Genomic DNA, 25,899 nt, shown 5'->3' with positions numbered 1-25,899 from the left:
AATTGTTTGGGTGTGTATGCAATTGCGCCACCCTCCATCCCCAGCAGCAGTAATCTGGCCAGCAGCTTTCTATCTACTCCGTTTTATTATAATATTACTAATCATTCTCTCAAAAAACCGGGTTGCATCCTGGTCCGGTCACTTTATGCTCTTATTCGCGCGCGCTCTCTCTCGCTCTTTCTATGCTCCAGAGCTCAGATTGCTCTCAAGGGGGGAACATTTTCCCGGTTTGAAGATGGAGTGCAAAAAAAAAAGAGAAGGAAATCAGTTTCCATCCCAACCTGAACTCCTTCTCCCCATGGCTTGCTTGGTCCGGGAGGCTAGTAATAATGCGCTGTAATTATATTGCGTAGTAGCAGCATTACCAGCGGCACCATGAAGTTGTTTGATCAGTAAGAGGATTAAAAGAGTAGCCCAAAGATGCTTGATTTCATCTGGAAGTCCTTGCCTGTGAAGTCATGTGTGGTATGCATTGTACGATTTGCTCTCTTTCTATCTCTCTCGGCATCTCTCCCTTTGTAAGAATAATTGTGCATGATGTAGAATTGACTTTCCACTAGGATACTTCTAGTTTGCCGGTGGAAAATCCCGCTAAAAAAAAGTGGAAATGAATGGACGGGAGTTTTAGTATTTTCTTGTCCTTCCCCGTGAGCTTGATTAATAAGAATAAAATAGTTATTTCATCACGCGCACGGTGCGATCACTTCCACATCACGCAGAACATAGATGGCCCCGGCACGAATAATAATAATGGCTATAACCACTATGCCCTTCCGATCCGTTCTGTTCTGTGCTGGTTCATTATGAGTACGCCTGTCGTGCCACTGCTGCCCCCATAATCATCAGATGGGGCGTTGAATCGTTGAACCCGCCAAGAATATGTCGTTGACCCAGATACAGCGATTTTCACTTTTGATATTCTGTGCCGCAACAAGCAACGAAAGTCAAGCCAAGCGTACTAAATAATGTTCTGAGCAAAGAATAGAACGGGTCGGGATGGATGTGTCTAGTGTACTTCAAGCAAAAAAAAGGACACCGAAAACACACGCTTCTCCCAGCGTGTGTGTCCCATTCGTCACTCATCGTGACGATGATTATTACACACCATCTCTGCTGGGTTCTCGCGGGCAGTGGACGGGAAAGAAGCACGAGACGTGTGAATGGTTTTCCACTCTCAATCTCCATTTTCTTTCTGATGATGGGCCTCTACTCGCTTCCCCGCTTACACTGGCGGTTCATAGTTTATCGTGAGGAATGGGGATTTCCACGAAAACAGAAACCGGGTGGTATTTTCGGTGATTTTTCTTTTTCATTAGGAGGAAAATGAGTTTCCTGGAAAATGGAGAATGACAGCCCTTTCGGAAAGGTTGCCTGACTTTCCGACCGGCGGATTACCCGGTGACTGCTAGTGTGCCTGTTCCCGGTTCCGATGCTGTTGACCTCAATCAACAAGGACTGGTAACCGACGAATGCCGGGGAAAATATTTAGGTCTTGCCTTGATCAATGTTGCAACTGCTGTGGCAACAGAACAGGTGTCATAAATTGAGTTTAGTATTCTTTCGTGAAACATTATCGCCATTTTCTGTCTTGTGAGTTTGTGCTGGGTTGCAAATTATGTGGGAAAGGTGAGCTAATGTTATAATTTAATAGTTAATATCTTCTATTTTTAAATTATAGCGTTTTATTTTTGTAATAAACCTAATCATTTGAATGCTAATATGTACAATTGAAGCAAAGGAAATGTATAAAAGTATCGATCACTATGGCATATATTGTAACGAACTAAGACTAACTGTCATTTCAAACAAACAAAGTCGTATGGAACTTAAATTATATATGCTTCCCTATCAGAACCTAAGCAAGATAGGTTGTTTTTTTTTTATATAGTAATTATCTTTCAACTAGACCGTTCTGAACAGATAGACAGACCTGTATGATTTGATTTACATAAAATATTGAGTCGTAATCCTTGACCGCAGCTGCGGTTCAGAGATTGTTAATATTTGATGAATCGATTCAATATATCTAATGGGTCTTCTCAAAAGATCTATTAGGTTTAAGATTATAGTCAAAACGGTCAAACAATTGAGCGGAAAAATTAAACCATTCCACAATATAGCAATTTAAAGAAAAAGGATCCTTCAAAATGAAGAATTTCTTGGAGCAGAATATATAAATATCACCCAATATTTTTGAACATCTCGAATCGAACATATCAGACAAAACTGTCTGCTTCTTTTCTGTGAGGTACGACTGGGGAATTCAGGTTCCTGGGTCTTTCCTAATTTCTCCTCAGGTTAGAGCATTTGTTGCTCAACTACCTCTACTAACAATAGTATCGGCAGCTAGTGGCCATATGTCCTAGACGAACCTATCGCCTTGGTCAATGTTGCGTTTGTCTGCATTTTTTTCCTTTCTGAAAAAAAAACCTTACCAAGACATTGTTTCATAAAACTGTATGCGCTTATTCTTGTGGCATGTCTTGTTCTATCGGACAATAAAGCTCTCCCTCAAGGATTATTACTCCCTAAAGAAAGGTACTTAAGACATAATTTCCAAGGAATCATAAGAAAACAAGACCCCCGCACGATCCATCATGTGTTCGCAACGGTTAAACCAAACATCGAACGGCGCACGGATCCCAAAAAAACATTTTATTGCAGAGACGATACACTATTTATAAAAATCTGCCAATGGTCGTGGACCAGCGAGATTGCGTTTCATGCCATTTGCACCCGAACGCTGTCCGCCCTTTCTTGTTGCGATGTTTTATGGCCGTTTCATGACGTTTGTCAGCAAATTAGTGTGTTGCTTGCCCATGGAAAGTGTTATTTAATTTTTAATCCTAATTCGTGTGCTTGTATGCGTGTTTTGTTGGAAATATGTTGCTGGATGCCGATATTACCGGGCAGGAAAAACGTCTATACATTTTTTCCCATTTCTTACCAACGACTTGTGTGTATCTCTCACTCTGCTTTCATCTTTTCATCAAAAGCTTGGCAATAGAATACACCCAGCACGATGAGGAGATTATATGGCTTTGCGGAAAGATGTGATAAAAATACTGTATAAACAAGCCCCAAATTCCCGAGCCATGCTCCGTACCACGCTCGCGTGCAGGAGATGCGTACCGTGGTAATTTATTATAATTTTAATTGCATCATTCTACCGTTGCGTTCCGTTGCGTAGTTGAGTTTGATGGTGTGTTTATAGTTGTACGAGCTGCTGCTGCTGCTGCTGCTGCTGCTAGTTCTTTCTTGTAGTTTTGATTTGGGTTTTGTTTGGTTTTCAAGTCCTACTCTGGTCTCTCGCCGGTACGGTAGTGAACTGGCGGTTGAATCCGTTGGACCTCTAGAGGACGGGCCGACAGACAGAAAAAATCATCAAGAAACGTAAAATATAAATACCGAGAAGATTATGCTCGGGGAAGGAAAAGTTCAAGTTCGTGTTGCACCCACGGTTTTCGACCGCCAACGCTTGGGAGCAATAAACCATGTCTATGACACGTCACTGGGGTGTAGACGGTAAAAGTTCGTTCGACCAACTACAACAATCCGCACCGAGATGAGTATCGCCCCGGCGGTTTCGGTTTCGGGAAATATCGAGCATTAATCTCGCCGAGTACGAGAACCATCGGGGTCCCGGTGTTACACCACGGTCGCTCCGGTCCGTTTGGCTTCCGTGTGGGATGCGCTGAAGGTGAAGATTATTTCTTTGTTTGCTTTCGATACAGTTTCGTGCGGTTCTTTTCCCTTCTGCTTCTCACGCTTCTGTAGGGTTTTTTTTCGGCTAATCGACTAGCCTGCAACATAAATCGTACCTTAAGAAAAAAAAAGAGCTACCCAGCGCATATCGCGGGGTTGGTTCTTAGCGTCTGAAGAATGTCAAGTTAAATTTGGACGAAGAAAAAAGTGTTTAAAATTAAGGATGATGAATCGTTCGTCGTTGGTTGATGTGTGTCGCGGTGTTGATGCTCATATGCTACCGTACAACGAATTCTTGTGCCAGCAGCGCATGAAACCTTTATTGGAATAAGTCAAAGCAAATCCAAGACCTTTGACTTGGCGTTCTGTTTGTCATCCGTAGCCCGATCCCGGGTTCCGAACCGAAAGAACCGAAGAAGCCAGCAAATGTGTTTGATTAATGCGTTACGCTGAGATTAAACAGCCAAAAGGGTTCAATAAAGTTCATTTCCAACTCCCGTCGGAGGGGTGACACACTGATAATGGAAGATGCATGTTTACGAAGATAGTTTAGTTTATAGTGTTTGCGTAATTAAACGTTAATTATAGCAAAAATTCTGAACGCCACGTGGTTGTTTACTTTGGGTAACAAATTGACGCTGGTTTTATGGCGTAACTTTTGCGAACTTCAACTCATTTGAATTAACCCACCAAAAGGGACGGGCTTTTTGAGACTGCAGTGAAGTTCTTTTCGGTCCCGTTCGGTCAATGTTAGATCGATGTAAATGTAACAACAACATGAACGTTCATGCAATGCGTCACCGTTGGACAGCACGACAGCACAGCGTGCAGCATGGAAGGTGAATGGTCGAGCAGCATGACCCTTACCCTCCATTCGGATGCCCGGTTCCAGTTTGTTATGATCAATACTGGAAGCATAATTGGACTTTACGGCCTGGTCCGTCGACGAGAGAGAAAGCGGCACGGGAATGTGCAATGTATAAAAGTAATAATATCGGATAGTTTTCCCTGCAAGTGCCTGGTGGTGTTCCAATTATTTTGCTTTCTGCACTTCATTAGCTTGTTCTGCTGAGGAACTCTGTGCTGAAATGCAGCGTAAGGGCAGCTCTTTAAAGCTCACACTGCAATAACAGATATTCGCTAACTATTTACGCTAATCTTCAACGGAAAACATTCCACGAAGTGTCTCCTTAGTGAGAGTCTTACTTTTACAGTTGTGCCATCGTAAAATGGCTTGTTACGAACATTAATTTGTTTTGAGCGCAGCTTAAAACTCTTTAAAGGGGTAGTAAATTCAGCCAGTTGCAATAAATGGTTGTTTTAAGCTAAAAAAAAATTAATTGGAGTGTCTACTTACTCGTAAACCTTACCTGTAGTTCAAGAGAAGCTTAAGATATTTCCGGCGGAAGTCCATCTGATGTAATGGCCAATAGGAGTTGCACAATATATTAAATATAGTAGTATTTTAGGATTAATTACAAATATCAAGTTTGTCGAAAATCTTTTGGTATACTCAAGCTGTCAAGCTGTCAGAATTTACTATATAAACTTATAAACAAAAAACATATACCAAGACGATTTTCTTTGATCATTGGAAGCAGAAGAATTTGGAACATATAAATCGGAATCAATAATTTATGATAAGTTACACGAATGCATCGAAAAACCTTCTAATAATAATACGTAAATAGTCTAAACAAGGTGCGATCCGAACGATGCCTGGCGAGTCTTGAAAAGGTCACTAGTTCCGCACCGTTCGTAACGATCTGCGAACAACTGGCGGTCGTGCATTTGGCACGGCACCGTTTTATTGGGTTAGCGTTGTGGATTTTGGCATTTAGCTCCGGCCACCGGACACGATGTGCAACGTGTGGCCTGTGAGATGAATCTCGCGCGGAAGAGACACTCACAAACACACATAGGCGCAGGTTGACATTATTTGGCGCTAATAAAGCAAGGTGATGATATGCCGGCTGCGACCATGACCACCGCATGGTCATGTTTGGATTGTTTCCATCACGAAGCATCACGGTTAGCAGCAAATCCTATTCAACTATCCTTTCCGGCGGTTGGGATTTCATAATCTCTGCTACCCATGTGAGTCAGTGCCAAATTTTGCCAGAACGGAATCGGACGGTTTGTGGGTGCTCTTGTTTTGTCACCCACCGGCCAGGGCGACATTTCAACATTCGCTGCAATTGTTGTGTCGTTTCGCGGGGACTTGGGGAACTAAAAAACGCGACGACGCAACCGTTACACAACCCGTGCCAATATATTCGTGCACAAAATGTTTCGTCCAAGCAGAGAATAAACACCAATGTGCCTTTACACGAGGTTGCGGTGGTCCAATATCGGGCCAAAGCTTCAACCGAAAGGAATGGGGAAAACAGAATATTAAAGTCGTTTTTCTTGGCACTGCGCTAATGTGCCGGGCAGCTCTTGTAACCGGGCCCGGTGTTTGCCCAATGTTGAGCGAATGGTTGGTGTTGGTGCCCAGTGATAGAATGGGATATCCGCAAGGAAGCGAAACCGGAAGCACCCGGTTTCCTACCGACATTCGTTCTGGGGCGACATTCGTCGCGTTTGCTTTTTTTCTCTCTCTCTCTCTCTCTCTCTCTCTCTCTCTCTCTCTCTCTTTCGTTCCTCTTGCCGTTGTGGGTGCAATCTCGGGTGCCTGCGATAGTGGAATAGCGGAACCGGGCCTCTCCCAGTACTGTTGACAGGTCTGTTTTTATTATGCTTCTTCGCGACCTTAACCGGTCGTACGCCACTGAACGACTGCAGGCCGCTTTTAACCGGAGGGCACGCGACTCGTGGTGACGTGCAGCTTGTGTCGCACCTAAATCCAGGTTTCGCAGGGTAGAGCCGCAGGAAGGGTCGGTTGGTGGGAAGACCACCAAACAAGTCCAGTAGTTTGATTTTGATGCAAAAAAGTGCGACAGAATAGTTGGAAAAAGGAATTCGTTCGGGGTTAGACAAGAGAGAAAGAGAGAGGAAGTGGGACACGGTGTGGTAGGGTTTGGTGAGGTGAAATCGATTTTCTACCCTGTTGTGTGGAAAAGTAGAATCAAGAAGCTTGGTGAAATTTTGGCCAGGGACAAAATCCGTTCGCGTCGTTGGAGTGAAGTAAAAATTCATTGCACCCCCAAACGCTTTGTTTTGTCTAGCAGGTGATCAACTTTTCGCGTTGGTCAGAACTCAGAACTCTCCGCTGAACAAGAATAAGCGCTAGCGGGTCAATAATTGGTCACCTTGGCCTTCCGTGTCAATCACAAGATCTCAAGCTCTCCCACTGATTGAAAGAAGCAAACAAATATGTGATGAAGCACGGCCAAGCACGCGACTGCACCCTGCGGGGTCTTCCTTGATCTTGTCTTGTTGTTGTCTTCATAGTACTCTATTTCTATATGCATCTGTCCGAGTCTGTGGATCTCTGTCACTCGTTGTAAATCATTCTTCCGCTGCTACAAAATTTTCGTGATTCGTCCCTCACAGTGACTCACCAAAATTTGGAACAATGATCTCGTTCAATGCTCGACCTTCTCACTGCCGTAAGCCCCAAATTCATCGACGCCTGCGTGTGTGTGCTTGTACGGAACCGGTTTTGCATGGACGTAAGGTCGCACCCGCACGGATGCTTCCGTCTCAGCATCCGACGTGGTGTCGGAAGATCATGCTGGTAATGGTCGAGTGGATGCAACTCATTATGCAACAGCATGCAGTCAATCATGAGATCTATATTGCTGATGATACCACACCTTTTTTGTACCACGTTTACGGTCGCCTTGCCCATCGGACCCCGATGTCGTGGAGTGGTTTTTTCCCACAGTTAAGCAAACAAAGATTAATTCCATCTCCCTTGCTGTTGTTGGGCGACCTTGCTACTACTGAGTGTCTCGAGAGAAAGAATAGCAAAAGAAAGATCTCTAATCTTATCATTTAGGTTAGCTTTAGATAAGGGCTTTGCTGATGATAAACAATCTACTTGTTGGGTTGGTTTTAGTGTTTTTGTTTTCTTTCGTAGGTTGTTTTCTTCTTGGAACTTACTTGGAATACTTAAAGAAGGAACATTGAAAAGTGACCTATTATATTTCACTTTATCTGTCAAGTGTTTGCCAGCGGGTACTACGAGATATCGCACCGGTGGTTGTGTATCATCAACTGAGCGCATTGCAAACCGTTCCGCGCTTCGGTGGTTTTCGATCGGATGCAGTGATCCGAGAATTTCCAATTTCGATCACTAGCTAGCCTCGTACGTAATGGAAATAAAGGTTCTTACGGCCGCCTCTTCCAGCAGCTTCTCGCCGAGGCCATCTCGTCAAGCCAAGGGCACTGTTTAGTCGCCAAATAAGGGGTTTTGCAGCGTTAGTCCCATCGCGAATGGGTAAGCCAAGGTAGTGATTGGAGAGATGGGAAGCGAATTCCAAACCCTGTTCATCACCCTCTCTCAAGTCAAGTAAGGCGCGATGCGGTGGAAGTGGTTTTGTATTTTTTTTTTCGCATCCACCACGGAACATAGACAACGGGGAGACGGCGGGCTCGCCGTTGGGTTGCTTTTCCTCATTAAGGTATAATAAGGCAACATTTCCCCGTTCTGATGGATTCATTTTGTCTTTGGACTTTGAACGGAATGACTCCGACGGCGGTTGAATTCTTTGTTCCGGAGATGCCGGTCGGCGGAAGGACCTGATCGATGGCCCGACCGTGATACGTGCGCTTTGTTTAACAATGCGCCATGCTTTTACACGCTTTGCCCGAATGGTCTTCAAATCCCTGAGCCGTCGCTTCCCGCTCGGTTACGGTTCGGTGCGTCACCGCGGTTTGGCTACATCTTGCCACGGCTCCCCGGCACACACCGCTTAGCGTTCTAAGTGCGGGAGGTTTTTGCTTACATTGGACGCTCGGTAAGACGATCTTCGGCTTGAAGGTAATGAATTGTTGTTTGTTTTAGCTTGAACCGATACCACCGTGCATGTCCCGCAAAAACCCTCAAATTTCATAACACAAACACACCGCACCGCGGGCTGCTGTGTAAGCCCGGCACCGGAGATCCTACTTGTTGTTTGCTGTTTGCGTTCGATTGTTTTGTAGTAATCGACGGATGGAATGTATGGAGCGTCTCGTTTGCGTTTAGACGGGCAGCCGTAGTTCGAAGCATTCGCAAACGGGTTACGGTGACGAAGCTGGTCGTGTGTGTAGACCTTGGCAGTTGGGGCGCGTTGGTAAAGGTGCTTTTTTTCCCCCAGCCGAGCACCGATCGCTTCGATGCGCTGCAGCTGAGGAATTGTAAACATGTAAACAAATATGCCCTGTTACGTCGATGCCCCACTCTGGTGAGGCCATACTTTAACCGTAGCGGGAAGAACCTCTCATCGGGTGCGGTAAAGCGCCGGTGACTCTTGTGTGAAACATGGCCATTAGAACTTTAGCATTCTATTCCGCCTCAGTCGCAGTGGATGCGTGAAGCTTGAAGGACAACGTATGGCAAAAAGGTTTGTGCAATTGTTGGATCGAATTGTAGCTGCGCTGGGGTGTATATCCTCACCGGTTGATATCGGGTTGATATATAACAAAGCATTCCTCGGCTAGAATCAGGCAAGCTTTTCGGAGTGGTCTATTTCCGGGATTGCCAAGTTTTGCTCACGTCATACGTTGCCTTGTGGATGCCTTGGTGCTACGGCGCCGTGTCCGTGCGTGCAGCTGGCTTCATTGTGTGTGAGCCCGTTCGCCCACCGAGATCTCCGCTTCCGCTTTTAAGACGCCGAGCGAAGTAGTGGAGTAGTGCTCCGATGGTGGCGACAGGTGCCTGGCGTATGTTCTAATTTTACTTAGACCAGCAATTTGCTTCTTTATCTATGCGGCCGGTGATGGTCGTGCATTGGAGGATTGGAGCCAGTAGTGCGCCAAGAGCAGGCCTGTGCGCGCGTTGAATTATTTACGGCCCGCACTATATACATTGTGCCTTTGGTGTTTGGATGTTCTCCCTCGCTGCTGTTGCAAACCGAAACCACCGTTGGCGGTAGGTAAACCTCCACCCATACACACACACACGCCGAGAATTGCACCTTTTGGGCCACTACAGCTACAGGTTTCATTAACGAAACGGGAATATGTTGGTGTTGCCTTTTGCGATGGGTTTTCATGTTGGCGTATTCTTGGCTCGGGGCTCGGTATACGCCCTAACCTTTGCCGTGGCAGTACCTTCTAAACTGCACCGGAGCTTTTGGTTTCATGTAGACCACGCCGCGTGTCTGATGCAACTGAATGAGTTTCTAATTGTTTGCTGCCGTCAGAAATTGCTAACCACCGAACATGCCTCAGGTGGAACGGAACTGTAGCAGGAATTATACCATGCTGCAAGGTTAGCAATATTTCAACGGGTTGGTGTTTTTTTTTGTTTTAGAAAAGATTTTACAGGAAGCCTTTTCCACATGTTCCTGTTCTTTGTAGATGGTAGTTCCTATAGACTTTTGGTGTAGTACACCGAACATTGTGATTCCAATTCCAATCTGAACTACGAATCCCTTGTAACAAAACCCCGACCGACTGCACAGTTAAAATGAGTTGTTTTATTCTGATAATACTTCCAACAATTTCAGAAAGGAGTTGACTCTCTATTTCAGGGATTCCTGGACCTAGATTATTAAGTATCTAAGATGTTCGGTCTACATGCTCATAAGAGTTTTTGTCCTCGTATGTTTGGACTACGAATCCCTTGTAACAAAACCCCGACCGACTGCACAGTTAAAATGAGTTGTTTTATTCTGATAATACTTCCTACAATTTCAGAAAAGAGTTGACTTGCTATTTCAGGGATTCCTGGACCTAGATTATAAGTATCTAAGATGTTCGGTCTACATGCTCATAAGAGTTTTTGTCCTCGTATGTTTGGACTACGAATCCCTTGTAGCAAAACCCCGACTACTGCACAGTTAAAGTGAGTTGTTTTATTCTGATAATACTTCCAACAATTTCAGAAAGGAGTTGACTCTCTATTTCAGGGATTCCTGGACCTAGATTATTAAGTATCTAAGATGTTCGGTCTACATGCTCATAAGAGTTTTTGTCCTCGTATGTTTGGACTACGAATCCCTTGTAACAAAACCCCGACCGACTGCACAGTTAAAATGAGTTGTTTTATTCTGATAATACTTCCAACAATTTCAGAAAAGAGTTGACTTGCTATTTCAGGGATTCCTGGACCTAGATTATAAGTATCTAAGATGTTCGGTCTACATGCTCATAAGAGTTTTTGTCCTCGTATGTTTGGACTACGAATCCCTTGTAGCAAAACCCCGACTACTGCACAGTTAAAGTGAGTTGTTTTATTCTGATAATACTTCCAACAATTTCAGAAAGGAGTTGACTCTCTATTTCAGGGATTCCTGGACCTAGATTATAAGTATCTAAGATGTTCGGTCTACATGCTCATAAGAGTTTTTGTCCTCGTATGTTTGGACTACGAATCCCTTGTAGCAAAACCCCGACTACTGCACAGTTAAAGTGAGTTGTTTTATTCTGATAATACTTCCAACAATTTCAGAAAGGAGTTGACTCTCTATTTCAGGGATTCCTGGACCTAGATTATTAAGTATCTAAGATGTTCGGTCTACATGCTCATAAGAGTTTTTGTCCTCGTATGTTTGGACTACGAATCCCTTGTAACAAAACCCCGACCGACTGCACAGTTAAAATGAGTTGTTTTATTCTGATAATACTTCCAACAATTTCAGAAAAGAGTTGACTTGCTATTTCAGGGATTCCTGGACCTAGATTATAAGTATCTAAGATGTTCGGTCTACATGCTCATAAGAGTTTTTGTCCTCGTATGTTTGGACTACGAATCCCTTGTAGCAAAACCCCGACTACTGCACAGTTAAAGTGAGTTGTTTTATTCTGATAATACTTCCAACAATTTCAGAAAGGAGTTGACTCTCTATTTCAGGGATTCCTGGACCTAGATTATAAGTATCTAAGATGTTCGGTCTACATGCTCATAAGAGTTTTTGTCCTCGTATGTTTGGACTACGAATCCCTTGTAGCAAAACCCCGACTACTGCACAGTTAAAGTGAGTTGTTTTATTCTGATAATACTTCCAACAATTTCAGAAAGGAGTTGACTCTCTATTTCAGGGATTCCTGGACCTAGATTATAAGTATCTAAGATGTTCGGTCTACATGCTCATAAGAGTTTTTGTCCTCGTATGTTTGGAAGCATAATAGTTGGAGCTTCATAAACATGAACTTCATGAGATTTGTACGATAAATTCACTCACCTCACCTGACCATGTCCATTAGAATGACACTCAACGGTCCGGTCCGTCCGTAAAGGTACAGGATAGTCCCAAATAGACATAGATTGACGTTGATGAGTCTGTCGGCTGATCAGATAGATCGAGATATGCGATTGAGTGACTTCGCCCGTAAGATAAGAGAGTTGGTCCCGTGTAAGAGGACGCACTCGGGATCCGGATAGGATATTTGTGAAGGGCCTTTCGTGTGGAGATCGACGTCACTACCGCTATACCACCATGAGACTTCGAAAACTTAGTCTAAAATATTATTCTATGATTGACACAGCTTAGGAGATCTTTATGCCAAAAAGGATTTGCTCATTCGCTGGCTTGTGAAATTAGCTAAATTAGAAGAATACTAAAGAAGAATGATGTAAAACTCAGTATTTTTAAAGTTCTTAGTAGTACTTCTCTCCTTTAAAAGTACCTGCCACATGAAGAGGTGATTCAACCTCTCGTCACTCGCAAAAAAAGGGAAATGATATTCGACTGGGGTTGTGTATGGCTTCAATGTGCAGCCGTACGAGCAAAGGGTCCTGTGTGTGCGCCATCGGACATACGGGACCGTCAGCCGGAAGAATGTCACGGTGGATAGAAAGTTATTAAACTGTGGCCTAGAACACCCGATGGCGGGCCCATGGGAAACCCGACGCCCGGGGTTTGCTTCATGCGAAAAGAATTTGCAATAAAAGTTGCAAACAAACGAACGAGCATATTACTTCCATTCGAAAATGGTCCAATGGGGGCAAGTGCCGTCGCCGGTCGCTTGCTTTCATGTCGTTATGGCTGGTATTCTTCTGGTGTGGTTCTTCTCCTTCTCCCCTGTTTGGTATGTTTTTTTGTTTGTTTGTGAGCGTCATCTAGCCTTTCGTCCTAGTCGGTCGGCGCACCATGTGCACGGTCCAGTCGCAAACATCATCGGGCACCGGCAGAACAAATTTGCCACAAAACAAAGCTATAAATATGTAGTTTCGTACGTACTCACCACGAAACCGTCGCACGGGATGTTTGCAGGAAGTGAACGATGGTAATGTAAGTGGTGTACCCCGCCCCGACCCGCCCCGACCGTGCATGTAAGACCGAGGCCTTCCTTTTCTCGAGCGCCACCTTCATCTTTATGCTGCGCCACCAACCTACTTTATGAATACGGCAAGCGCAGAAGCGAAGCGTATAAATATTTCAATCGTGCCTGGAATGTGGTTCTGTCATTACGTCTGCACCTTGCACTCGTCATGGTCGCCCGTGATACGGAGAAGCGATATTGATTTGCGTTGTAAAATGCCGCGAAGGAAGGGCGAGAAAAGCGTCCCGTTTTCAATGTTCGGTAGCTGCGGTAGTTGTTATGTTATGTCGCCAAGAAAACATGTTATCAAGACGCGACACACAGTAAACAACGCACGGTAAACACACCGCAGTGCTATTGTGCGTGTACGCTTTGTATTTCTGCACCAAAACAATACCCGGTGTGTTTGTGGCAACGAAACGTTGTTGTTAACGTCCGGGATGAAGCGTTCACTCGTGGCGCAGGTTTCTTGTTTGATATTAACGATAAAAAATGAAATGCGTGTGTAATTCGCCTCCCTTTATGGATAAGTTTGGACCTAAGCGCCACTCGATGACCCTGTCCAGGTATTACTTTCACCGTTGATGGCAGTCACGTCCCACCTTTGGTCAAACGGTGGCACCCCGAGAAGGTTGTAAAAATTCACCTAAAAACGACACACGATTTCGGAAGTACACTTTTTTGAATGAAGCGTTACATAAATTGATTACGAACCAATTCGCTGGGTCAAACGGTTTCCGATAATTTCTGCAATCATCTTAACGCTCACACTTGGCAATTCAAGACCGCAAGGGGCTAAAAGTGTCGGTTGCCGCGGTCGTGCCGCAATTTGATTTACTTTAACGAACGTTCCAATATCGTTAGCCCCCCAAAAAAAACCTGCTGATCGTTTTGCATCATTGGGGGAACACATTCCGTTTGCGCCGCTTCTCATCGAGCGTTTTTATGCTCCCAAACGACGGCCTGCACGTGTGGCACTATATTTGGAATATGCTGTGTCTGTACTGCATAAATAATGAGTCACCACTAACTTGGGTCGTTGGGTCTCCACCATCATCCTTACCCCCCCCGACCAGCATGTCGTTAGTGCATGCTAGTTGTGCCTGGAGTGAAGTGATCGATAAGTGTGGAAGCGCGCACCCCAAAATGGATGGATTCTTTTGGGTCCTTTTTTACCTCTCTCTCTCTCTCTCTCTCTCTCTCTCTCTCTCTCTCTCTCGCTCTCTCCAACAAAAAAAGGGTTCGACCCAAATCAGTTTCCATCATGGGTGCGGTTTTGTTGGGACGTACATTAGAGTTTGGGGTTTTCGGTGAAGTTAGCCGGTGTATCCTTGTTGGCTCTTTGAGTTATTGAAATGCTTAGCGGCAGCTCTTTTTTGTTTTGGAAGGTGAATGATTTGTAAGTTAGGTTTCTCACAAGAGCAACAAAAAAGTAATTATTCTTCCGGCTTGTTTATTTGCATTATACACAAGAATAGCACAGGGTGTTTGAAAAGCAAGAACCATTTCTAATTTGTCCGATGACAATAACGGGATGTTTCAAATTTTGGCAGCTTATTGGCAGATCATACCATAAGTTAGAAAGGTTAAGCTTTCAGCCGGAATCAGTCAAATAATCCAGGTATCATCGGGCTGTATCATTCGGAACAGATTCATAAGGGACATAGCATTTTCATGTACAGGATGACATAAGGGATCATTCTCGCGGGACCTCAATAAGAGAAAGATCGATTAAAGTTTAGAAAGGCAACTTAAATTTAAGGAAGGAATTGGAGGAAGGAATTATCCAACGATAATTTGTAGCTCCGAATGGTGACCGAAATTGTGAAACCGTCGCATGCAACGGTGTGGACGCTTCCAACTGGATTCTTCGTGAGTGGAACTGTATTGCGCGGACAAGGCCTATAAGCATCTCTGAAGTCGTGGACATGACGGCAAATGACGGTACGAGGGTGTGGAAATTTCAGCAAGGTCTGAACCCATTCAAAGCTTGCAAAGATTAAGCATTACTGGAAACGAAGTTATCAATTTTTAAAAAATCCGCCAAGAACTCCCAATTTAAACCCACTATTGGAGTTAACTCCTTGAATTGCTAGTTAATTCAACATCTGAGATGGAATCTGTCTCAGAATCTAGTAGATATCGGCAAGAAAATGATATTCTGTAGGTATTCAAAATTATGCTATTTTCGGACTATACTCAGAAGAATTTTGTTTATTTGCAGCTAAACCATACGATCTCAGCGAAGGAGTTCTTATAGAATTTCCGTGAAAAATATCATGTAACGCTCGAATCTTTTTGATCATTATATTTTAGTTTGGTACGAACAGTCGTTTTAAATGCTTGCCTTCATTTGTAAAATATGGGACACTAAAACTAAGTTTGTCTACTTATAATTTGATTTCAAAATAGTGCTAAAGTTGCAGCAAACAAGTTTAATTTAGTTTTGGAAGCAAAAGAAACATGTATTATTTTAAAAAAACACACATACCCCAAAATTATTGGACCCACCAGTTTGCGTGTTTTATGCATTTTTTACATTGTAGATATTGCATAAAATTATGTAATACAAAATAAAAAGTGAGCAAAACTTGAAAAATTGAAACAATTGCCTTAACAGTCACCCTGTGTTGATCTGTAAATTATTTCCTGCTTCACCAAGCGCACCTTTTAATCAAACATGCCGGCCGACGATTCTATTCCGATTGACGCAGAACGTGTTCGATCGGACATCAGACTGGAGACAAATTACACTCGATTCGAGTTTTTGGGGTCGATGCTCAATGCCAATTTGCTATTGCGCGCCCTTCATGTGTACCCCGTTCTTATTGACTTATTGATGGGTATTTCTGTTCCACTCGGCAGTGTTCGACTTCCCGGCCTGCATCTCTGCTACGATGCTACAAAATGGTTAGCCCAGTCAACGCAACCTTCCTTCCTCGTCAAACGTGTGTTGCATCACCTTTTTACGCGGCCTGGCTGTGAAAAGCCGTCACACTACCCGGGCCCCGGGGCATTGTTTACCTTTTACCGTCGTATTGTTTCACATAGTTTTCGCGCCTTCTGGTACAGCCGCTGTGCTCTGCCATCCAGGCGTAAACGCTGTGGCGCTTGGGTGCAGCAGCAGCAGTATCAGGCTGTCAGTCAACCGGTGAGTGGCCGCATTTTCCACTGCCTGACTCTTTCACCCGTGACGCGCTTTGGTTGGTTGGGAAAATGATTCGCTACGAGGTTGTGCTATTACTTGCGCTACGACCCTACAAGCCGACAAGCAGGAGGGGGGGACTTGATTAGAAGGTGGTTAAAGAGATATAAAAACTTCCTTGCAAAAGAATCGCAAATCAGCTGAATAGCGTTTTGATAACGCTTGTATACGCTCGTCGACGCCGGTTCCTTATTTGCTGCTTCATGCACAGCAAAACGGTCTTTCTTATCATACGACCCTATCAGCTTTGATTTTCCAACCGACTGGTTCCAGCCGGTAATCGATCAGATCTCCATCTCCCCTGCATGTGTGAAGACGGTACTAACAAAACAACAACCATGCACCGAACTCCTCCGGCCAATGCTGTACAGAGGCTCGATGCATCAGGACTGTTGTACAGCTGTAAACGACGCCCGGTTGTTGTCGGACGGTTGTATTCGCCGTTGTTTTACCGACGTCATATCGCGCCGTGCCGGGTGGCAGCCAGCGTCTGCTGTAAGACATGATTGTAATGGGCTGTTAAACAGGGGCGTGTTTTATGCCGAGTGTGTTACGCTAATAGCTAATAGCACCATTACTATTTGCGTTCGATTTTGCCGCTTCGATCCTCACACGGGAGAGCATCCTTTTTTTTGTGGTGCCGGTGTGTACGGCAGCATACTAATGGGAAAATTAATCGACCAAATAAACGCATTTGATGATAATGATTGCTTGGGAAATGGCAAGGAAGCAAAACAAAAAAATAACCCAGCTTGAACTTGTTTTCGCCGAACGGCTGCGGGTTTTCTTGGACATTTGCTCAGAAGACTCCACTCCACTTAGTCATCGTGGAAGATTGAGATTTTGACGAGGAGGTTCGCTTGTTTGCTGCACAGGTCGAATTTCGGACGAATCTCCGGTGTGGGACGAAAATAGCCGGTGAAAACTCATCCTCGGACATAACGCGTGGTTCGGGAGGAATTCCCGCCACCCGCGGTGGTCCAACCTCAGGGTGGTGCTAAAAGCAAATATTGCTTCTACATTCCATTCCGTAACGGTAGGTCGCAATTTTCTGGGCGTGAGAATATTTCCCGACCGGTCGCTCATCCCCGAATCCCCGAAAACGGTTGTCTCAGTTTTTAATTACTGTGACACACAGGTACATGAAGGCGCGTGGGATTAAATCGGAGTTTTTTTTTGTGAGGAAGGTGAGTGAGTTTTTCTTTTGTGCTCGTGCGCGTTGACTCATGGATGTAAATTCTTACGTGCGTGTTTCGATTTCGATCGGTTGCTAACCGAAGCAACGGTATATCAGCTCGGAACAATGTTTCTGAGAGCTCTTCCCACGTTGTTTTGGGGCGAGGTGAATCATGATACGGGCAAAAATCGCATTACCGATGAGACATCGCCGGTATCTAGCCGTGACAATGAAAATCTCTTAAAACCCCCCCGCAAACACACACACAGACACATGCAGCACATCGCAATGAATCGGCGAAATTAAATGGCCATTGACAGAAAAGTGAAAAGTTAAAACATTTTAAATCCATTCGCGCGAAATGCAACGGCGTCGCATCGGCGCAGCACCAGCGGACACACCGCGCCAGTGGGTGAAAGTTAATTTCATCCGCACAGCAGCAGCAGCAGCGTTATCTTGGACCGTACTGGCGCATGCACACTGTACTGCGTCGTTGTGAGCTAAATTGCCCCCATTCGTGATCGTGCTTGATATCCGGTGCTTGGGATCTGCTCGATTTACGACAGATTTTGCACGGGGTTTTACACATTCGGTCTCTCCCGCTGTGCCGCACATTGCCCTTGTTGGCTGTCGAGCGCTCGAGCGCCCAACGCGTTTGTTGATGCGTTTGCGTTGGGAATAAATTTGCCTTGAAGAGAGGTCGCGACTGACAACTGCCGACCCGGGTCTGGCCGAGTGTGTGTCGGGATGGGTGAACATTTTATGTGTGGGTTTGAAAGTTAATGGTGGGGAAATGCGTGAAGTGTGTACGCCGGACCCTTAAACTGGTGGAATGGTACCGGTCTTTTTTTTCTGACTGGTAGAGAAGCTGCTGCCCGGTCATGTGCGCGACTGTGGAAAGTGAGGTTAGTTTTTTCAATCATGTTTGGCGTAATTGACGATGATTGTATTTCCGATGTGTAACAAACGGTCCGGATCAAACATGTTTGATAGTGGAATCTTGTTGTGTAACTCAAAGGATTAGATTTTGCAAAATCATAATCTCCTCGAGCTGCTCGACTTATTGACTAACTTGGCAACGGAGGAGCGTAGAATGTAAATAGTTGGGTTAGAAATGTTTTTCTAATTTTTATCTATGATCAATATTTAAGCCAGAAAGGTTACTTACTGTTGATATTACGTTTACAGTTCTTTACATAAATATACGATAATTTGATTTTTTTAGGAAATAACGAAAAGCTTAAAACGATAAGTATTGAATGTTGATGTTTGAAGGAGAGAATATTTGTATTCAAATAATCAAATTTGCGTTCAAATGTACAAAATTCATACTATTCATCCATACACAAAAGAACTAACATGATGAGAATTATAATACACGCAGAATTTCTATTGGATAAATATAAATCAAATTGCGCGACTAGCCGACGCCGAGTAGTAAATAGCCTGTACAAATGTAAATAGAATAAGTTAAGCGCCCTAGAATTAAGTTTAGTATTAGGGCTTTAGGTTACATTCCTTCCTTATAACAAATTATAATAAGATTTAGTTATAAGCTAGTCAATGTGACCAGGGTTTTTTTTCTGCGTTTTCCCTGCGGTTTCGAAATTCAAAAGATAAGCGTAAAGCTGGTACATGACATGTCATGAAGTATAGTTAGTTAAAACCAATATATTGTGTAAAGGACTAGAAAAGCCCAAACCAATATTGAAATCTAAAACTGAATTTGTAATTCTTAACATATGTAAATAAAACTGAACTGAACTGAACTGAACATATTAGTCATCGATGGGCATTCCGTGATTCACAACTTTAGTCTGACTTGATTTTCTGACGTAAAATCGCAAAGATTTTGCCATAGAGTGGAGAATGCTGTGAGCATATCGGCCAGAAACCATGGAACCTATGGTTTTGCCTATGAATCCACGTTTTTTTTAATCAATTCGAAACAATGGCTCGGACAATTTCCTTAAAGTTTCTAAACTGTTATGTTCTATGTTATTTTTTGCGGGAATTTGATGATTTGTTGATCAAAAGCGAAAGTGGCACAATTTTATTTTGCTTAGTTCCTCACAAATTTATCATGTTAAATATGATTTCTCCCCAACTTTACACACGTGATCAACTTGAAATTGGTGTGGAAACTCAGCAAATGTTTGACAACATGATGAGTATTATTCTTATTTGGCTCAGTGTACTTTTGTCGAAATATTTCATAAGTGCAGCGTACATTGCGTTGACATAACACATGCCAGTTCTAGCATGCATGCAATAGGAGAAAGAGTATATTTTCTGAATGAACTTAATCTTTTCGCCATGTGGAGGCACTTGGTACGGACGAGCGATATTTCGCACATGGCTGCAATGGTGTTACCTCATTTTAGGGCACCCAGTTTTATAGCTTCCTCCACGTCCGATGTGTTGTGATGCTGTCCAAAAAATACTTCCCGCAATAGACACGCATTTCCGCGGCTTAGCTGATGTCATTCGTTCAGAATGGGTTTGCAAATTTGTACGTCCACAGATGCTTCCGTTTCTCACACCTGAACAAACAGATGCCATGTCCATTATTATTTCAGTTATTCTGTGTTAATTTGTGCATCATTTGCAAAGCATTATCAACGTACCATCAACTTAATTTGCCTTGTATGGCACCGCAAACATAACGCCGGTGAAGATAACACCGATGCTCACTAATAAACGCTATGTTTCACACAACTTGTTGCCACGAATTCGTCTGGGTGGGAGCGATCGGGGCTCCGGTCTACTGTTTGCCGAACAAATGTATCATCAACAATATACGAAACAACGAAAACGGACCGGATGTGTTTAGATAGATTTAAATGATTCGCTAATTGATGAACGCCGAACAGATGACGGCGCACACATGTGTGTCGTGTTTGGATGGCGGCAGTGGAGAATTTCCCTCCATCGGATGCCGTACTTGAAAGTGAAACTCACCCAGAGCGTGGCCCTGCTTCTAGAGGGCGGTGTGTGCGAATTGTTGTTTTTGTCACGGGAATTTAATATCCAACCGCTCAAAGCGGTCACGGCCCATAACGTTCTACTACTACTGCTGCTGCGTAGAAAGATGTTCTGTAAGCGCTCCGATTGCATACGCATGCCAACCACGCGCGTCGTATTTCTGCGTCAACAAACAAACCACTCCACGAGTGGTTAACCCCGCACACGTCGTTCCCCATCATCGTCATCAGCGTCATCAGCAGCCGTGATGTTCTGACCTGACCGCCTCCTGACTTGCCGATATGGTTATCTCGCCGACTCTCTCCAGTTCATCCCGATCGTTGCAAAGCGTTCCCCACAGACTGCCCATTGCCACGCTGAATGGTGAATAAACATGTGGCGAAATGGCTTGAACACACACCGTCCATAAAGAGGGTGAAATATGTCCAGAATGGTGAGATACGGCTGTACAAACCTTGGACCAACTGTTATCCATCCTTGGGATGTGGGGAATACATTCTTAATTCCGTGCGACATCGGTTTCGATGAAGCGATTAATGATTTGGCCAACGTGTGACAGGTCGCAACCGCTTAATCTTCGTCTGTCACTGTCAGTAATGAAGTGAAGTGTATTTGAATACGTAGATTTTGTTGATTTGTCGATGGAAGGTTAGCGTATAACATCGAATTCTCGCTCTGACACCTTGGAGGCGTCATTCACTGGTGCTCTCGGTCGGTTGATTTACAGCTGCATTTCCCCAAAGGAACCAAGAAGTTGTACGAGTTCAACGCTCCAAAACCTGACTGGTGGGTTTTGTGATATTTAAATTCATAAATTATCCACAAGGGATAACATTTTAGGTTCGCTCGATGCACCGTGTCCATGTTTTGGGGAATGTGAATTTCCACACACCACAATTAATCATTGGATGCAGTCGGACGAGATCGTCCCACCGAAAAGGATGGATGAATTAGGTGCAGGTTGCCATTCGACGTGGAAGTGGAACGTTAAACCCTTTGAGAATTGATGGGGTTTGCGCTAAAAATGGTGCAGAACCCCTTCGGATCGATCATGGTCGGTTAGTATGCCACCAAAGTTGGATGAGTTTGGAGTACAATGGAGTTTGCAGTTTGCTGCCAACACGTTCTAGCGATACGTTTTACATGGATGAAATCATGCTGTAGGGGAAAAAAAGGCTGTTGTACGCACGTGCCCCCGGTTTTGAAGACGATAAAAGGTGAACCAGAAGATAACCCGCTCCCGAGCAGCAGCAGCAGCAGCAGCAGCAAACGGAGCGAATGTGTTACACAAACAAATACGTCAGTTCTTCACGCGCCCGTCGACATAACACGGTTTGAGGAAGTGAACAAGTGCTCTAGTAGCTCTGTTGTGGCGCGCTGCATGTGAGATAAGAAGGTGGTGCAGCCGAAAGTAAGCAAAAAGCTCAACGAAACCCACCTTAAAAGCATAGCCTTCCATTGATTCATACTTCTCGGCTTCTTCGGGGCGCTGGGAAATGGTATCGTGCAATTTTCACGCATCTTTCTTCCCCCGATGCCTATGGCGGTTTTCCACGGTCCTTTCAGCACTATCTGGTGCGCCCACATTCACCCTGATGCCTTCGAACATTCCGGTGCTGTAATCGATTTTTTCCTCTGCCGTTATTAAGTGAGCAGATGCGAGCAAAAAGCTGCTTTGGGTGGGAAAAGAAGAAGCTCGGCCCCCCCAAACAACATTCGGATGCTTTCACTTGCATGTTGCTTGCACGGACGACGGAGATCGACGGGGCGGTCGGTTAGAAATTATCACAAACACCCGACCGCGCCGAGCTTCCGATGCGGCGTGAGCCGTGCAGCGAGCCGTTTTGTAGAGAAGGAGGATGGGGGAAATCTCAAACCATAATAATCATAAAAAAAATCGAAAGATACATGCATCGATCGGTTGCAAATGCGTAACAGCTCGTAATATTAAATGTATTATTTATTACACAACGCACGCTAACCGTGCCGTGTGGTACGAAATGTTTCGAAGTTGCGTCGAACGTGGAAGCGATGCGATTATGCTCCACGGCAAACGAGATTGGGATTGCAGCGTCCGCCAACCGGTGGTGAGCTCGTGGCGATTCTTTGCAAAACACTTTCCGATCCACGGCAAAGAATGTCTCAGAATGGAACAGTGGCGGGGACAGTTAGGTGGGAACAGGAAAGGGAAAACGGGGAGGACCTCGATGATTGAGATTGAATGATTAGCTGTGAGAGCGTGGTGGAATAGCAATGAGGCAACACCAATCTATGCTTGCCCTACTTTTGGCGGCCACGGGTTTCTTCTTGCCTGGTTCTATGGCCTTCTGCGGGCGGAGAGAGATGCCTTTGGACATTTCCGTTCCGGCAAAAAGTGGAGCAGAGAACTGTAAAGTATTGTCGTTCGAGAAGAATTGCTGTTTGCTGCGGTGGGAGAGAAGAGGCAGCAGCCCGTCCAGTTGAATAATAGGGGTGGTTTGGTCAATTGCTCGTCCCTCGCTGGGACCATCCGTAGAAATTGGGCAAAAGCTAGAATGTACGTGTGTGCTAGAATGATGAATGAGTTCATAAATACTTCCTCCTCACCAGGGTCCGTACTCTGATGGCCACTGAAGGTTAGCTGGTGAGCAATCTGTTCTGTATCCGCTTCTGCTTCCGGTACCGTTGAGGAGAGGGTCAGCGAGCGAGTAAAGACCTCCAGGCCAGCAGTCGAAGGGCAACCGGATAATCGTGCTCATCTCCAGAATCATCTCATCTGATTTGCGTACGGGAATAAAAAATGATAGATTGATGAGTCTGGATATTTTCCCCATTTCGAACGAGGTAGTACAGAACAGCTTCTTTAAAAGGAGTTGTATGCCAAGTTTTCGATATCTCCTCTCCTTTTATTAAGGTGATGATCCGTTTTTTTTTGGTATGTTGGCCGTATGTACTTGTGCTTCACCATCCAACAGCATGTCGCATGTCACAGCGTCTTCTCGTGATTGTTGGTTTTTTCTAACCGTTTTGACAGATTCGCTAAAGTGGTTACGCCACACGAATTTCCTTGTTGTGTTCCGTTGCCGCCATCAACTGGATCTGGACGGCGGTGGAACGGGAGTACGCTGGTTGGCGAAGGGAATTCCGCACGGAAATGAACTTCAAGCTTGCAGGATGAATAAATTATTCATCAACAACTGCGTCTCTCGACCGACTGCTTGTTCACTGTCGTCCGGCACCACCCAAGGGTCGCAAGCAGTAGTTTGGCTCCCCGGTGCGGGTAAATTGTGGACTTAACTTTCCGATTGTTCTGGCATGACCTTGCTGACTGATGCATACTGTGGCAGGTTGTTATCTGAAAAGACCTGATTTATGGAGGGTTTTTTTGTTGTGGTTATTGCTGGCATCTTTTCTCTGGACATTTCGATTTTGTATGACCATTGTTGTGCAAATGTTAGCGCTATTCCTGCAGCAATCAACTTTAACTTAGTCATAGTAATAATATAACCAGTTATAATTACAGACCCTTAGTTTGTCGCAGCATCTTTTAACTCATTGTATTTATTTTTCCATTATTTTACAATTGTTTACATATTGTTCTCTAACTGCAATCACCCACCAAATGTGGTTGTAAATTATTCTTGTGAAAAGTTTAGGCTTTGTTTATGCAATTGCATATTGGAATATTTGTTTATCTGGCGTTCTGCTAAGTGCGCAATAATTACTATCAATCATTCGTTCCCATATTCGATCATACAGAGACCGCGTGCGCATTAGCATTAGAATATGGAGCGGACGTTTTGCTGGTGGCAAGCAAAAACACAAAAAAAAATGGTGCTCGTAACAGATCGTCCTGATTTGGTTCCGTTTTGGCTGTGAAAAGCAACAGCAGCACGCGCCCCGTAATGGTTCCCAGCCCATGAAGGCGATACGCGTTTTGCGTCTAAATCAATTGATAATCGATAAAGATAACCATAAGTACGGTGTCGTGTGGTTTTGCATACATAATAACGTTCGCATTTGGTTCGTTACCGACCCAAGCGCACACAATTCGTATGGTCTTATTCGAAACGACACATTTGATTGATTGATGGGCGGAAAAGAGGGAAAAAAAGAAGGTCCATACTTGTATTCATATGGCACGGGTGTCGCATAATTAAAGGTAGTAATTTGAATTGGATTGAGCAGAATAACGTACAATTTCCCCCCCTCGTATACAAAGCGCAAAGTGGCTGCTCCATACCCATACGTTTCGCTGTGTAACGTAAATAACTCATCATTCACGTACGCAGACGCGCAGGAGACCGGCCATTTGTTTACATCTCCTTGAGTTTTCTTGACTGTGGGGCCATGATGCTGGGGCATGATTTTCACTGCCGGTGGCAAGCACGGTATTCTGTGTGTGTGTGTGTGTTTTTTTTTTGTTGGTCAGCGTGTCAACATTCCTCTCTTTCTACGATTTCAAGCCAAGGAGCCGTAAATGTTACCGTTTCTAACATGAACACACTACACGCACCAATGAACCAATGAGCAGCTGCACAGGAACCGATCGGGCCAGGGTTCTTTTCGGGGACATTATAAGATAAAAATATCTCGCGAAAGTTAACGCGTACGGTGCACGGGCACGGAAACAACGTGGCACCCGGTGCAGCGTAGCGAAGGGTGTTGCTCTCTGCATCGGTGCGGTGCAATGTAGCGTTGTTGGTGTAAAGGTTACGGGGGGTTGAAGGTGCGTGCTCTCGGGGCTCGTGCGATGCTGTGAAATGGGGAAAAATTTTGGGGCAAGGTCGGTCGTAATACGGCGGTGATCTTCACATCCGTCAAACGGACAGTTGGCAGGTTGGTAGTTTAGGACAACAGCAAGTAGTACCATGACGGAAACGCACTCAAGTGCGAACGATGGCTGCACAGATTCTACAGACCTTTGTTGTTGATGAGGTTTTTTTTTTGTGCAGAATGCGACAGATACCTTCATCTTTTGATTGATGGTAAGGTCTCATTCGGTAACATAATGAGGGTTTAATCTTTAGGTCGCAATGAACTCCTCTTGCGGAATATTGACCCAAAACTAAAGCACGACCTATGACTAATGTCACATACAAAGAGATACTTATTGGTTCTAAGGGCCAGGAATGTCTTGATCAGGTAGTTGTGATCGCTTGACTTATCGCTAAACTCACACTAGTGTCCTCAGTCATCATATACATCAGCGATTTTGAAATGGAATCGTCGAAGATCGCCATCATTTTGAGGATCACCTTCTCAATCCAGATTCCTGGATAATCAGATGGTATAGATGTCGATGGTTCAGGACTTTCCTGAGGATCAAGCAAGATCGCTGGAAACTCTCAGATTGGGTTTTGGGTTAAAAATTACATACACATACACAGAAAACTACATTTATGTAAAGAGTCAACACCTGTGCAACAGGTCACTTTCACTCAAAACATCTTTCGCAGTTTCTGTAGTCACATACGCCTTTGAGATAAGG

General features: G+C 44.4%; 1 protein-coding gene across 2 annotated transcripts in view; it reads left to right on the top strand.

The window, feature by feature from the left end:
• The window catches only part of LOC128299438 (phosphofurin acidic cluster sorting protein 2), a 41,574-nt gene that overhangs the window by 2,288 nt on the left and 13,387 nt on the right, over positions 1-25,899 (top strand). The window lies entirely within an intron of this gene.

This window comes from Anopheles moucheti, chromosome 2, assembly GCF_943734755.1.
Source record: "Anopheles moucheti chromosome 2, idAnoMoucSN_F20_07, whole genome shotgun sequence".
Lineage (NCBI taxonomy): Eukaryota > Metazoa > Arthropoda > Insecta > Diptera > Culicidae > Anopheles > Anopheles moucheti.
The sequence above is the reverse complement of the archived record's forward strand: the minus strand, read 5'-3'. Positions and strand labels throughout refer to the sequence as shown.